Source organism: Thermobia domestica, chromosome 7 (genome assembly GCF_964235325.1).
Source record: "Thermobia domestica chromosome 7, izTheDome1.hap1.1, whole genome shotgun sequence".
In the NCBI taxonomy this organism is placed as follows: domain Eukaryota; kingdom Metazoa; phylum Arthropoda; class Insecta; order Zygentoma; family Lepismatidae; genus Thermobia; species Thermobia domestica.
In genome coordinates, this window is record NC_137460.1 from 156,979,063 (window position 1) to 156,994,268 (window position 15,206).

The 15,206-nt window shown below is 35.5% G+C and overlaps 1 protein-coding gene across 2 annotated transcripts in view; it reads left to right on the forward strand.

Annotated features, from left to right (window-relative positions):
• Pxn (Peroxidasin) overlaps positions 1 to 15,206 on the forward strand; it is an 899,909-nt gene that overhangs the window by 549,256 nt on the left and 335,447 nt on the right. The gene's annotated exons all lie outside the window — the stretch shown is intronic.

Below are 15,206 nucleotides of genomic sequence, written 5' to 3' on the forward strand. Positions count from 1 at the left end.
ACTTGCCGCGAGTTGGGTTCGAACCAGGGACCCATTAATATTTATTAAAGTGTACTTATGACTGGTATAATACAAATTTATAGCCTTATTAAAATATGTAGGGATATGTAAACGTCCTGTTCTCGACTGCAGATATCACATTTTCATAAGAGGCTTACAAAAAAAGAAAATGAAAGAAAAAGGGAAAAGAAAGAAAGTGGTTGTTCAATTTTACTTGTGAATAAAGACATAACGACTTTTTAAACAGAGATGAATATTCATTTTTTTAAAATACGAGTGTACCCAATAATGGCCAGCTTTGCACTGGTCTCTCATATAGGGGAGACCGGGGCTGTTTGAGTATAGTAAGGGAAAACTCAAAATTTCCAAAAAACTACGCACTTAAGAGTTTAAATAATTAGGCCATAATCTACGTACATTATTATAGTACAACATATTAAAGAATAAAGAACCTGTTAAATCATGGAAATTCAGGAAACGAATTTAAAATAAAAATGGCAGAATTCGAGACTAGTAAAAATCACGGGGCTATTTGGGTTTCTCATGGGGCTATTTGGGTACTTCACTGTATCAACATTGTTTACACTAATTACATTAGTGTTCATGTATATTCTGAAAGTATACCCTTTTCTATATAATTTGTAAAAAACATAACTTCATAGTAAAAGAGAATAAGTGAAGCAATTCTTTAGAAAAGGGTGTTCAGGATAAGCTAAAGGTCCTTCAGCATTGTAATAATACAAGACTTTTAATTTTCTTATATGTTACATAATACCTTACACCTATAGATTTATCTTAGAATGATTTGACTTATTCTCTTTGAAATAAACACTTGTAAAAGCAAATGAGAACAAAGGGAACTCCTGACAGAGTAACATAAAAAGAAACTTCGGATAGTTTTACTTTTTCTACATTAATTTTTAGTAAATAAAAAGAATACACTACAATGAAAATTATAGTTCAAATTTAACTTTTAAAATAAAAAATGAACTCACAATAAGATTTATGTTCAAAATTAATTTAACGAGTAGTCTTGTCAATTAAAATTAAGTGTATAGTAACATAAAAATGAAAATTTGTGCTGGAGAAAGCAAGGTGCATAAAAAATATTTTTAATACAAACTTATGAAAAATCACTAATTTCTCGAACTTCTGAAGTACGAGACAATGAAAGTTGTCAAGGAATGTATAAAATAGAGGCACTTGTTGCATACAAACTGTTTTTCCCATAAGGTCCAACACATATCTCATGGTACCACTATTTACAATGTTGGCAGAAAATACATTCTTCTTTGCTCATAGATTCTTTAGAGTAATATTTCACCTTACAGAATCTGCATGGTTCATTGTTCTCGGATTCGTTCTCATTATCATAATAACGTGTAACGTAACACTTGTAGGTACACACTTATTTATTTTTGTCTTCTTAATGCTTTTTGTCTTTGAGCAAGCTTTACCAGATACCTCCATTTATAACTTCTGTTTCGTGCGAAGCTGTTGGACACTTCCGGGAGAAGTAAGTAGACCTGTAGTTTGCTTCTTCTTCGTGGAGATACATTTGACAATTTATGCAAGAGTGAGAAGAGTTTACATCATTGTACAGTATATGATGGAGTTGCTGTTTCATCATATGCTGTACATCCCATGTACTCTTAATTATATTTCCTAGACTAGATTTTAAAATTCGATTATCACTTGAACTTCCGGGCTCTTATGGACTGATGTCATAGTAATACACAGTTCTATCCAGTGGTTGTAATATTGTAATACATGAGTGGTCACAAAAGTTCATTGCCATGTTTCTCACAAAATTTGAGAGTTTGTAGCGAACAGTGAGAAATATGTCCGTCCAAAATTAACAAACATTTTCCCTCAGCTTAGTTTGTTTTTTAAAAAACTCTATCCAGCAAACAAACAACTCTTTATTAACGTAACCACAATCTGATGAGGAAACTTGAGAAGCCGGCGGTAGATTGTTTACAAATTCTTCATTCATATGCTGATCTTTAAAATAATAAATTGTGGGATGTATTGTAAAACTGCGTTCCAAGCGACTGTCATAGTGACATTTTTGCCTCTCTCAACGTAAATACCACCCATTCTCCCACCTTCTTGGCAATGACTTTGCTTCATCCACATTGTATACACGGTGTTGTTATTGTGTTGAGACCCCATTGTTGAAGTAACGGATTTCAATAATTGAAAATCGGACTCCTGCTTCCTCATTAACGCCCTCAGCACGAGCTCTTGAAAGTCCCTCAGGCTTTCGTAATAATAAATTCAGATGTCTTTTAATCGAACTTGAAAACCAATCTTCACCAGCTAGTATCTGAAAGGTATGTATAAGAATTTAATTTATTGTTACATATCGATGCACAACTTTACGAATCGTTTCATGGTGCAGCTTAATTCTAAAATTATTTCTCCATTTCTCCGTGAGAATCATAATTCACAATATCAACTTCCTCCTGTTCTTCTGTCAGTATTGTGGAGTGTCCTATGACTTTCGTTTTTTTACATTGAATTGTTCCATTATTATCACCCAAACTAGTCTTACCCTTTCGAACTGCACTTTCCTTCGCAAAGTTTCAAAAGGAAAATTGCAGAGCTATGAAGCTCCACGTGAACTCAAATCACTTTTTGTTACACTTTGCATGGCCTTTTCCATATCTTCATTATTCCACTTGCTGTATTTATGTTCTGATTTGCATTTTCGTACTATATAAAAAAGAAAATGAAGTGTTTCCTTTTACATACATGCATTACATAGGAGGTTGAACCATAAATACAAAGCTAAAATTCATAAATTAAAAATATTCACGTAAGTTTATACCTGACTCAAATAGCCCCGATTGGCTCAAATAGCCCCAATTTTTTCGACTCAAATAACCCCGTTTTGCACATATATACATAGGAATGTACTGTTTTCACATTAAACAGCGGAGAGAGCCAAAAATGGCGGTTATAAGATGCGGACGTTCTGTTTTACGCGTACGGTAATAATTTTACAAAAATATGCATTTACACAGATTCACCACCTCATATTATACATACGTTTTTTAACATCAGACCAAAATACGAAGCATTGCAATCCACTTTGCTTAGAATTGTCTCATATTTACAGGAACTGATGAGAAAGCAGCAGATCAACGATGCATACAGACTTTCCTTTACTAACGAACTCACAAATGAATGCAAATTCAGCACATTGATGCGCATATTAAGTGCGCAGTGACATTTTTTCTTAAGTTCGACCCAAATAGCCCCTTGGCTCAAATAGCCCCGGTCTCCCCTAATTGTACTACTATGAAAAATAGAGAACAATAGTTAACTTCACATCCAGTAAATAATAGAAAAATGTATAGGATAAGTAATTTTAAATTAAATAAATTTGGAAATTACATTTGAATAATAAAATCGCCATGTCAATAGTTTGATAACAAGGAAATAAACATGTGCACCATTCTAAAAATGTTAAACCACAAAAAAGCGTACTGATACCGTTCTAACAACCTCAGAGTTAATTATCCGAAGAAACTGAGTCACGACGATTTTTATGGACTACATACTTATGGTTTAATCATTTAATAATTAACGAAAGTTTTAATGTAATCATTCAACAGTAAAAAACAAGTATTGTGTTTTTTAACGTAAAAAAGAGTAAAATTGAGATATGTAAAATACGTATAATTGTAAAAATCTTCTTTCAGCCCAAGATATCTTTAATTGCTATCTGATCAGTATTTTTCTTTCTTTTCTTTTTTCTTTTTCTTTTTCTTTTTTTTTTTTTTTGACTAACACTGTCCTTTAATTTTATTTAACTGACATTTATTACATTTTTATTAGCCCAATTAATTCGTTTACAATTTTGATTGAGGTAGCTTAGGAACCAAAATCTTACGCATAACTTACGATGCACCCTCAGGATAGAGAATTTCGTCCCACCAGCAGTATATCTAGAATTATTCCACACCTCATATGGAAAAGGAAACATTCAATTACGTTCTCAAAGAAATTTTAATGTATGTAGTTCGAGCTCACCAACAGAGTTCTTTTTGAGTCTTTCCAGTTAGCAACAGAAACTATACCATAAAGGTGACCAAGAAAGTTCTGTCGCTTTTTCATCCACCACCTTCGAACATCGATATGTCACCTAAGACGTAGCTGTAAGATCAAAAATAGTCCCCATCACCATTGACGACCTCCATCGCAGTAGAACTTCTTGGGCCGTGAAGCGAAGAAGGTATCAAGTGCATTTCGCACCTCTACTAGGGATTTGAACTGGTGTCCTCTAAGGTGATCGTCCAAGGAATGGAACAGGTGATAATCGCACAGTGTAATGTCCGGGGAGTATGGCGGATGGAATAGTGTTTCCCATCCAAGGCGTAGAATGGTGTTTCGGATCATCGTAGCCATGCTGGGCTTAGCGTTGTCCTGTAACACGAGGACCCTTTTGCGATTCAGAAATGCTGGCTCCAGAGTTTTGAGTTTCCCTGAACACGGCTCAATGATGACAGTACCCACGCCACCGCCTTGTATCCTGGTGGCGTTGACAGTACACAGTTGCATTGATTCTCTGACCAGCCGGTAGCAATTCCTGATGCACGATGCCGCGAGCAGTCCACCAAACACACAGGAGGACCTTCTTCTGGTACAGTGCTGGTTTCGTCGGTTTTGGAACCAGTTCGTGGGATGCTAACTAATGATGACGGCGCCGTGGAGCTTTGTACAGGACCCACTTGTCATCACATGTTAGCACTCTGTCCAGAAATGGCTCCTTCCTCAGACGAGACAGCAAAGAAACACATGTGTCTGCTCGCGTTGCCTTCTGGCCCGAAGTCAAATCATGTGGGACCCATCGACCCAACTTGTAGTGCTTCCCAAGTTGGAGATGCTGCCGAACGGTTTCTCCACTCACACTGAATTGTAGTCCCAGTTTCTCACATGTCTGTCCACTGTCTCAATTGCTGCCTGAAGATCTTCATTTTGTACACATGTCTTCTGGCACGTGGTGCGTCTTCGAGTGTTAAACTTATTAAACCACCGCTGCACTGTCCTCGTAGTCACGACTCCCTCACCAATGACCTGGCATATCTTCCGGCCCGCTGCAGCGACGTTTGATCCCAGTTTGAACTCGTACAGCATACACGCCCTTATAACGCTCTGTGGAAGTCTCATGTTCACTCTGTCCTTAACGCAAGTTCATGGTATAACTAAACTGCCACAACCAGGTAGTATGTTGGATATACCCACAACAATAACTGACCTTCGCCTTATCTTCATTCGCATTCAACTCACGGTGTGAGGGCCAATTGAACACAGAGTTCCACAAAAAGCGACAGAACTTTGTTGGTTACCTTTATAATTAACACATGTCTGTACTAGGAATACCTCTACAGATTCCCCATATATTTATTAGTTTTCCTCCACTGTTTGGAATAATTTCGCATTTTGTATGTAATATGAATATAAATAGTAAGTAAGGCCTAATTGTCGTTTTTATGACTAACGATTAAGTAATATCATAATGAATACAGTATATATGTAGGTTGGTGCAAATGGAATGTCCTATTTGACGCCTGGTGGGAAATTCAACTCACCAACATAACACAGGAATAGACTATGTTACGCATCTAGCGCTACAAACTCAGTCAGTACATGTCCATCAAATATAATGGGATACCCACATAGCCAAGAAGTTGAACAGAATCGTTTGGAAGTGAAGCATAAAGAAAACATATCTGCGAATGTTTTTGCCTTACGAAATCGAACTGAGACATTCTGCACAGCAAGCTTCCAAAAACATTAACAGTGCATTTAGGCCAGGCATGGCGAATGAACGCACTATTCTCCGTTGGTTTGTCAAATTTCGTTCCGGTGTTACAACATTGCAAAATGAGTCGCATGAACACAACAATATCATGTTCAGATGGGCTCCACAGAACACCGTGGAAGCAGTCTTTCGGAAGAGTGCTCATGCCATTACAAATTAGTTAGGCATCCATATTACTTCATTCGAGGCCTCCGCGCCATTGGTGAGATGAAAAATGTGGACTCATGGGTGCCACATGAGTTCACACCGTCTACAAGAATCGCCGTCTGGAAGTGTGGAATTCTCTGAATGTAAATAATAACCGGAAAAGTTCCTTGCATCGAATTGTCACTTTTGATGAAAAATAGATCTACTACGATAGTCGTAAATATGAGGATACTGGCTGGATCTTAAAATCCAGGACGGTTTCCAAAATTCCCTAGATGTTGTTGGTATGGTTATGGGTTGTTTGGCTGATAGAGTTTACCGCTCAGAAGTGAGGCTATATAAGACATTAACCTACAGTTTAACTTTTAATTCTAACAGCATGAGCTGCTACCGGGAATTCAACCTCGTTCTCCCACACCAAAGCTGTGTACACTAACCTACAGTCCTACGAAAGCTCGCTGATATTATCTATGATGAGGTTGATCCATAATACCTTTCTTCTCTATCTCTCTGCGAATCGTTACAGTACTGAACTTCATGAAATGCATTGCAACTTGGCCCAAAAACACCCAGAAATGTTCAGAAGATTGTCTTCCCGTTTTGTCTATTATTGCCTACCAACTTAATTACTGATTTACATTATTATCTTCATCTCATCTTATGTGTAGGTGAAACGGGTATTCCAACCATGCCTATTTTCATTTCACCTGCTCTCAATCGACGAGGGATACTTACAGTTGACGTATGTGAACCGTGACAGCTAGATTGCCGTGACACTGGTGAACCGTGACACTGGGACACTGGTGAACCGTGACACTGGGGTATTGCCTATCCCTACAAGAACATATTCTTTCTAATACGTGAATCTAAACAGAGAATGTGTTTTATTATTTATATAATGAAATCGCGATTTACGATAAAAATTACGCGATTGTTGGTTTTATTCCGATGTTAATAAGGATTATTGTAGATATGCATTCGATAATGGACACACTTTTTTAAAAATGTACTTACATTTCATTTGTAAATGTTACTGGAATTTGTTATTCATAGTTGCGAATTTGTTATTCATAATGCCTCTGAAACATTATGCGATTTATAGGCCTATATATATAATTTGACCATTCTCGTATCCCTGCTTGATCTTAACTAGTGTGAATAATTGGGAAGCCTCAAAAGGAAATATTTTGTAAATTGCTTCAAAATCGATTTTTTCCCATTAACGTCATTGAAAATAGGCTACTTAGTAATTACATTATGTACCTAGGTATATGCTGCGCACAAGTTGGGATTGCATCTATCCCTTTATCCGTGACCGATTTCCACCCAAAACCAATAGACTAAGTTCCTAAACTTCAATAAAGGTTTACGTTAAGGTTGATTAAAATTTGAATTGTACCCCATAAGTAATTGTAAACAGGCTAACTGACAGCTACATGAATACATGTTTCATTGGCCTTTAGAAGCTTACTCACGTCTGTTCGATAATTTGATGTGTACTAAACTCTAAATAGAAGGATTACTATTCAGGAACAAAATATGGTATATACAGTGAGGTAGCCTTCAGCATGCTAGCAGTGTAGAAAAAAAAAGCGTTTTCATTGCTGTTCAAGCATTTAAATAGATAGATAATTATGTACTTTTTTTAAATTTTGTAATCAGTATTTACAATTTCCTATTCCCATAATTGTGGAAATAAATGTGCTTCAACAGAAAGCTGTATGGTTCAGGTTCAGGCTTCCTCGATAAATTACAGAAATTAATACTCAAGCCGTTATATATAATACTCATGCCGAGAATGGTCAAATTATATAGATAGGCCTATAAATCGGATAATGTTTCAGAGGCATTATGAATAACAAATTCGTAACTATGAATAACAAATTCCAGTAACATTTACAAATGAAATGTAAGTACATTTTTAAAAAAGTGTGTCCATTATCGAATGCATATCTACAATAATCCTTATTAACATCGGAATAAAACCAGCAATCGCGTAATTTTAATCGTAAATCGCGATTTCATTATATAAATAATAAAACACATTCTCTGTTTAGATTCACGTATTAGAAAGAATATGTTCTTGTAGGGATAGGCAATACCCCAGTCCTACTGTTTCGTTACTACTGTGTACAGACCTGTTTGATAATGTTACAAATCATTTACTCATAGTTGTGAATTTTTCAATTTACGCCAAATCACATTTAATTGATCAGATTTATATCTACATATCCATGCTTGAGTGCTGGAATGTATAATGCGAAGGATATGGTGCTTTAGTTTTTTTTTTAATTTCAACACTTCCAGTGTACCGTAAAAATGTAATAAAGAAATAATGATCATGTTTTTTAACTATTCAATTAGAACTGGACAGTCTATGCAAAATTTGCAATCGATCAGTGAAAACGTCATCTTTCTAGAGCCTGTAGTTTCCAAGATCTCGTTGTCAGAAGGATTGGCCACAAACATATAAATGTTCACAAACATCTATCTATTAAAATGCTACAGTATCAATTAAGAGTGACCGAGCTCTAACCTATAACCTTAGCTTTCAAACCTTTGATATACGGTTATTTGTGATTTCACGTTTATAACAAAGACAAATATTTTTAAAAGAGTGCACTTTAAATAAATTACTTAAAGAAACATTTTTCACAAAGTTTATCCTTTTAAATTATTATTCAAAGGCCTTTGCCTTTAATAAGCCTTCTCCGAAATAAATGCAAATGAATTATGCTGGCATCTTTGGAGCTCTTTTAAACTACGTTTATATGTTTATGTCCAATCCTTTCGACAATGAGATCTCGGAAACTACAGACTCTAGAAATATGACGTTTTGCAAATTTCATGTAGATTATCCAGTTCTAATTGAATATTAAAAAAAAAAAAAAAAAAACATGGGCACTTTTTCTTTATTACATTTTTACGGATACATTGGAAGTGTTGAAATTTAAAAAAACTGAAGTATCACATCCTAAGCATTATATTTTCCAACAGCACACTGTTGTATATAGGGGTTGTATATGTCTCAGGCGTTTGTTCCATGGCCAAATAATAATGGAAAAGGAAGAATAACCATTTCTCCAGTCTAAGATGAACTTTTTTTTTTTTTTTGGAAGTGTTTTGCCCAATGAACACCATATATAACTGACATAATAAATTTTGTATGTAATGTATTTGCTTATTACATACTGCATGCAAGAAGAAGGAAAACACTGGTCATACATGAATTAGAAACTCCAACCGGAAGCAGGCTCAAATCTTGCAAACGGTGCGAGATATTGAGAAAAAATAATCGAAAAAAGGTCTCCCCTTTATAATACCCCTTGGCTTTTATTAATCAACACGTCTTTCACTTGTGTCTGTAAAGGGACATGTACAGATGTTGTAAGGAATGAGAAGGAGATTTATGCTCATATGCGAATGATGCGCTGTGTAGAGAGCGCAGGTTCAGCTAGTAGTTTAAAAGAACTCTTGATACTACATTATCATATTTATTGTTGCGCAATGGATAATTGCACTCCAACTCTTAGCCTAACGTTCCGTACGAACTATACTATACGAGACGTGATTACACATATTGATGTGAAACCAATATATTATGACGAAAGCCTAAAGATCTTAGCTGACCACAACGCAAGTCTAGTTAGTATGATTGTCCCTACTTACCCCTGTTTTATTTACGGTGAGAAGTGAGTTTTTGGATCAAAAGTTCCAATATATTTCAATCAAAAATTTTCTTGTACGCCTTAAACTACATAGATATACCGTGTAGCCAAATCAAAACTATTGCTTAACTCAGTATGATGCTTATTTCGTAGAAAATACGAAACCCGGTTTAGGGGCCGTTCAAAAATTTTGTGGTCCCTGATCCAAAAACTAAGTATTGGCCAAGATCGCAATCTTTTGATGCATTTTTTGATCATTCCTAAAATTTTTGACCAAGATCGCAATCTTTTGATCCACTTCTTTTGATCATTCTTAAAATTCTTGTTAATGAATCTTTTAAAAATGACTTTTTGTTAACAAAAAGTTAATCAGAAAAATAAACTTAATATTTCGAGGAGCTAATTTCTAATGAAAGAAAGCTATTTTCAAAAGAGAGAGTTTTGAAGTGGTGCACTTCTGAAAGTGCTAGTGCCATGTGATTGGCTAGAATCACAGCCAATCACGTCAGAGCTTTTGTTTATGTTCAGAAGTGAATCTTCTTAATCCATTTCGGTAAGAAAATTTCCTTAGACACTAAATATCCCTCGCTGATTGAGCATAGACAAAATGAGAGACAAAACGGGGATATCCGTTCGACCTACAGATAAAATATGGAGATAATGAGGTGAATTTGTAGTTAAGCTGGTGGCCCAAAGGAGAATAGACCAAATGGGTATAAACCGTTCAAAAGAATGATGTCTACATGTTACATGACAATGCACACACAAATGTCAAAAATCAGTTAAATAGTTCTATAATATCAGACTAAATATTAGATTTAAATTATCCTGCATCTCATTTGTAATTAAAAGGTAAAAGTGCTGCACCTAGCAGCGTCCTTCATAGTTCTTATTCTACCTACTTTATTCGTCATATTATTTTAAAATGGTCGTAAAAATCAGTTTTACATGTGCATTGAAGATTCAAGTTTACGACAACCCACTTGCGATTTTAACCACAGGGAACTTGTCCTTAGTGGAATTTATTGTTCTAAATTATTTATTTCCTTTGTATAGTCACAAGTAAGTGTATACCTACTGTATGTATAATCCTAAAGTAACTTTGAAATGAATCGGCCAATTTCAGTAGAAAAGAAATTATTCTTCCGAAGTTAATGAAAACTGTATCAAATGAGTTCATACATTTAAAACATACTAAGAAAATTGAAAAGAAACTTTAAACTTCTAGTTGATATGGCCGTAAGGAGATGAATAATCAGTTTAGTGTAAATATTGATGGAATGGATATGGTAGGATAATATGGGAGAATTCTTTGAAAATTCATGGACGTAATGTTGTCCATCATACAGCCTACGAAATGAGAGTTGAAGCTGTCTTGTCTCGAAAAGGTGTCCTGAAAGTGATGTCTCGGAAATGTTCTTTATATTGGAAGATCTCTGTCTTGTCTTTATTTCGTCACGAAAATTTGTCTTATCTCGTACGTAATCCTAGGCTGGGATAAACCGGGTTCCCTTGCCCGAAGTGAGTATTCCAGTGAGTGTAGAACTAGAAGCGAGTATGCATTCTTTTGCTGGAATTGAAGGCAGACAAAATCACACTATCTCACGATTTAAAAATAAAAATAAAAAAATGTTCAAACAAATAAATATCTGGTAAATTCGCAGAACAATACGAACTGTCTTCCTCAAATGTATACGCAAATTTTAAATGAGATTTCGTACAGTGCATAGGAGAGGAAATTAAGTCTTTGGAAGATGCTGATGTATCCTTTTTTATGTTGTGAGGAAATGTTGCTTGTTCAACTGGAACAGCTATTAGCCTCTGTTGTCTTGTTTTGGGGTTGGCGTCTGGCCAACTGGAATAAGAATGTTTGTTGGGTAGTCGTGTGGTGGTGCACTCTTCTTATACGCTCTTGGAAAATGAAAAGAAAGAAAGAGTTAAAAAGGCTACAAAAGATAAGAGTAAAAAGGAGGAAGAAAAACAGAGAACACACTCCTTGGGAGCACGTGCACTAGTATTAGCAGTAACAAGAGAGAAATTTTTAAAACATGATAAATCTTTCTTCAGGGGCTGCTGTATATTATTACCTCGAAACGAAGTGATTCAGTCGTTAAGGGAATGCCTTTGAACCAAATTGAAAGTGCTTTGCTTTTTCCTTGCGTTTTTCTTCATTTCTTGTAAATTTAAGGTTCGAGAACAGAAGAGGTGGGTAGCAGTGCATGGAAGAGGAGATACTATTAGACGATCCAACAGTTACCCGATAAATATCTCGTAAATTACTCTCGAGGGATGCCTTCCAAATATTGTTTAATAGAACAAAGGAAGTTTCATTAAGTAGAAATTTTATAATTTACTGACAACCAAATATTTAAAAAATATATATATAATTAGGGAATATGTATTGTATTTTTCTAATTTGTACTGGATCTACTAAATTAATATTAATGGCAACTTAGGAGATCCGAGTTCGATTCCTGTGTAAGAGAAAGGTGATTCGAATTCTGTTTCTGCAGTACTGTCTCTCTCAGTGCTAAAAGAGGCATTAAGATCCGAACAAACCTTAAGTGCGCCAAATAAATGGCTCATTAGAGTAGAAGTCAGTGTTATATCTACCACAATAATTTTTATGTATGAGTAACATGTGACAATATATGTGGGGAAAATCAAAAAGTGTCTAGTTTTTTTTTTTTTTAGCACAATAGTTTTAATACAAAACGGATATATATATATATATATATATATATATATATATATATATATATATATATATATATATATATATATATAATATGAGCGATACGGTAGGCTTTTCTTGGAACAACTCCAGGGTATCTTCCGATTTCTTCCACCGCACGGCGCTGTTATAAGTTGCCAAAGATGGCCAGAAGTACATGTAAACAAGTGTTTAGTAGTGTGAAATGCGCAGTGCCGGTGCAAGGAGTTTGGAAATGGACAAGAAAATTTCCAGGACAGTGAGAAATCGGGTCGATCTCGTTCCTCGGTGATTCTGGACAACATTATGCATGTTGATGAAATGGTGAATTGGACCGACGTGTTCCTCTAAAGGACATTACCATGGAGCCTGATATTTCCTATGATGGTGTTTATGATATTGTCCACGATTTGTCGAGATACTGCAAACTGTCATGTCGGTGGGTTCCTAAGTTTCTTAATTATGTCAACAAGATCAAGCGAGTGGTCATCTCACTGAACCATTTGCAGCGTTACGTCGAGGTGGTGTGGGCCAATGAAAACTTGACCCACGATCCACTGACTCACGACCCACTGTGACCCACTATGACCCACCAGTCCACTTTCATGCACTGTGACCTACTCTGACTCACCAAAATCCATCCTCATCAATTCTGACACGTCATCCACGGCCTCTTCTCTACTGACTAAAGAGTTTACACTTGTAATAAAACAAGACTGTGAAATTGTCACTAATACGAGTTTGAATTTCTAGTCAATCGCTCAAGCACCACTCTGTTACAATAACGGTGAATCTGATCTTTACAATATCAAATGGTAAAGTATTTGCCAGTGAGGAAATTAAAGCACTTCGAGGTGGGGGAAATTAGTGTGTGCCTAAAATATACTTGTACTAAGAGAGTATTCTTGCAAGTATTAATATCTCAACGCATTCCAAAAGAAACTTCTATTCACAGGAAAATACCCCGGTACAATATGGAAAAGGTTATGGTTTCCCAGTTCACGGTATTTTTCTCACAAAAGACTTGGAAAATCAGTTTTTCATAGTGTATAAAGGTGCTCGCGTACCCTCTGTGAGAGCATCTCCATAAAGTATGCTCATAATGTAATTTGTGTAATCACTAAAACATCACGTTAAATTAGAAATATGCATAATTGCAATCATTATGGATATTTATTTAAAGAAGTTTACCTTCTAGTTTATAAAAAGCAAAGAAAAGACATTAAAAATTAGGTACAAAGTTGAATAACACAAATAAGCCATTAATAATACAAGTATATATTTTCCATAACTCGTAATTTGCCAACTTAAAACAAATCTGAAATCGGGTTTCTTTCCTGTTGGCCTCCAGAACTTTTTCGTGGTAAATCATCCGCAGCGGAATTATGTCCATCCTTCAGCCAAGAAATAACTAGTTCGTCTACTTTGAGCTTGTCTAGCGGTGGTCCATTAATATTGATGAACAACAAGTTAATATTTGAGCACTTAGTCTATTTCTAATATCAGTCATTTGTAAATTCATAAGGCGAAATTCCCGTTCGTTCTCTGTCGTGGAAATTGATAATACTACTACTCGACATAGAAATTTCTGCAACTCCTCATCGACAATCTGCTTCTTAGACTTCAAGTCTGATAACGGTTTTTCTCGGTCAGTTTTGAAATACTCAGCAAGAAGTATCCCTCTCTATCACCGTATCTTTTCCATATCGACCATGTCAGTTGGCAATGTCGACTCATGGAGAACAGAAACTTCATCTACCACACTTTCGATAGGGAATCTTGTGCATAAATTATCAATTAAAGCCTGATAAACTGATGATTTCTTATTTGTTTATAAATTTAATTTTTGTAATTACACATGAAGGTTTAATGTCATTACCAAGTTCCCTCCCCTTCCCTAGAAAGCAAAAGGGAACGAGGTTCCAGGGAAGTGTTCAGAGGTGTCCGGGAATTTCCCTCTTCTTTCTCTTCAATTACCACACTGCTGTTTGTCTCAGGCCAAATTATGATGAATTTCAATTAAATTATCATAGTATAATTATTTCCTTGTTGAATTACCGATACTTTTCAGTGGAAAAAAGCATTAAATTGGAAAGTCCCAAATCAAGGTAAGTAGACCAACGTAAAGGAAAAAAGTGTAAAATTTTCCATCTAGTTATGCGTACAATTCAAACTTAAAATTCCCGTGTAATTAAGCTTACAGTACAAATTTTATGTCTATTTTTCTCACAACTTTATGGGTTGATTGTCCTGTGCTGTAAGCGCTCCACATAATAAACATAAGCTGCTTCAATTATTATAGTAGAAAGCAATGGATATATGAAGCGAAGCACTGTATTTTTTGTTTCTCAATTAGTAATTGTTTCTCAACGAACATCGATCGTTTTTGATTATATTTTATAAACAAACCCACTACCATTTTTCCATATATAGAAAATGCCCCTCCCCATAAAGGAGAATTTTAAAAAAATGCTAGGACATGTTGTGTTTATTTTCAATAAAGAGTTAATATACTGAATTTCAGCTCCGTAAGTTTAACGGCTTGCGAGATACTCATTTTTTTCCCCGCAAAAATTCGGATCCTCACTACCTTCTTGCACGGGATGTTATCTTGCACGTTCCACAAAACTTTGGATGGATGGGCCTGTCACATTCTTCATCGTGGCTCTCTCCACATCTGTAGCAAATCTTCTGATTGACACAAAAATGAGTTGGATTATCGTACTGATAACAATTCCAACAATGTTGTGGTCTTGCTGTGGCTTTGGATGCTTCAAACTTGAAGTGAGTCTGGAATAACTGGATTCCACTCTTGATGAGTTGATTGATCAATTCAATTCAATTT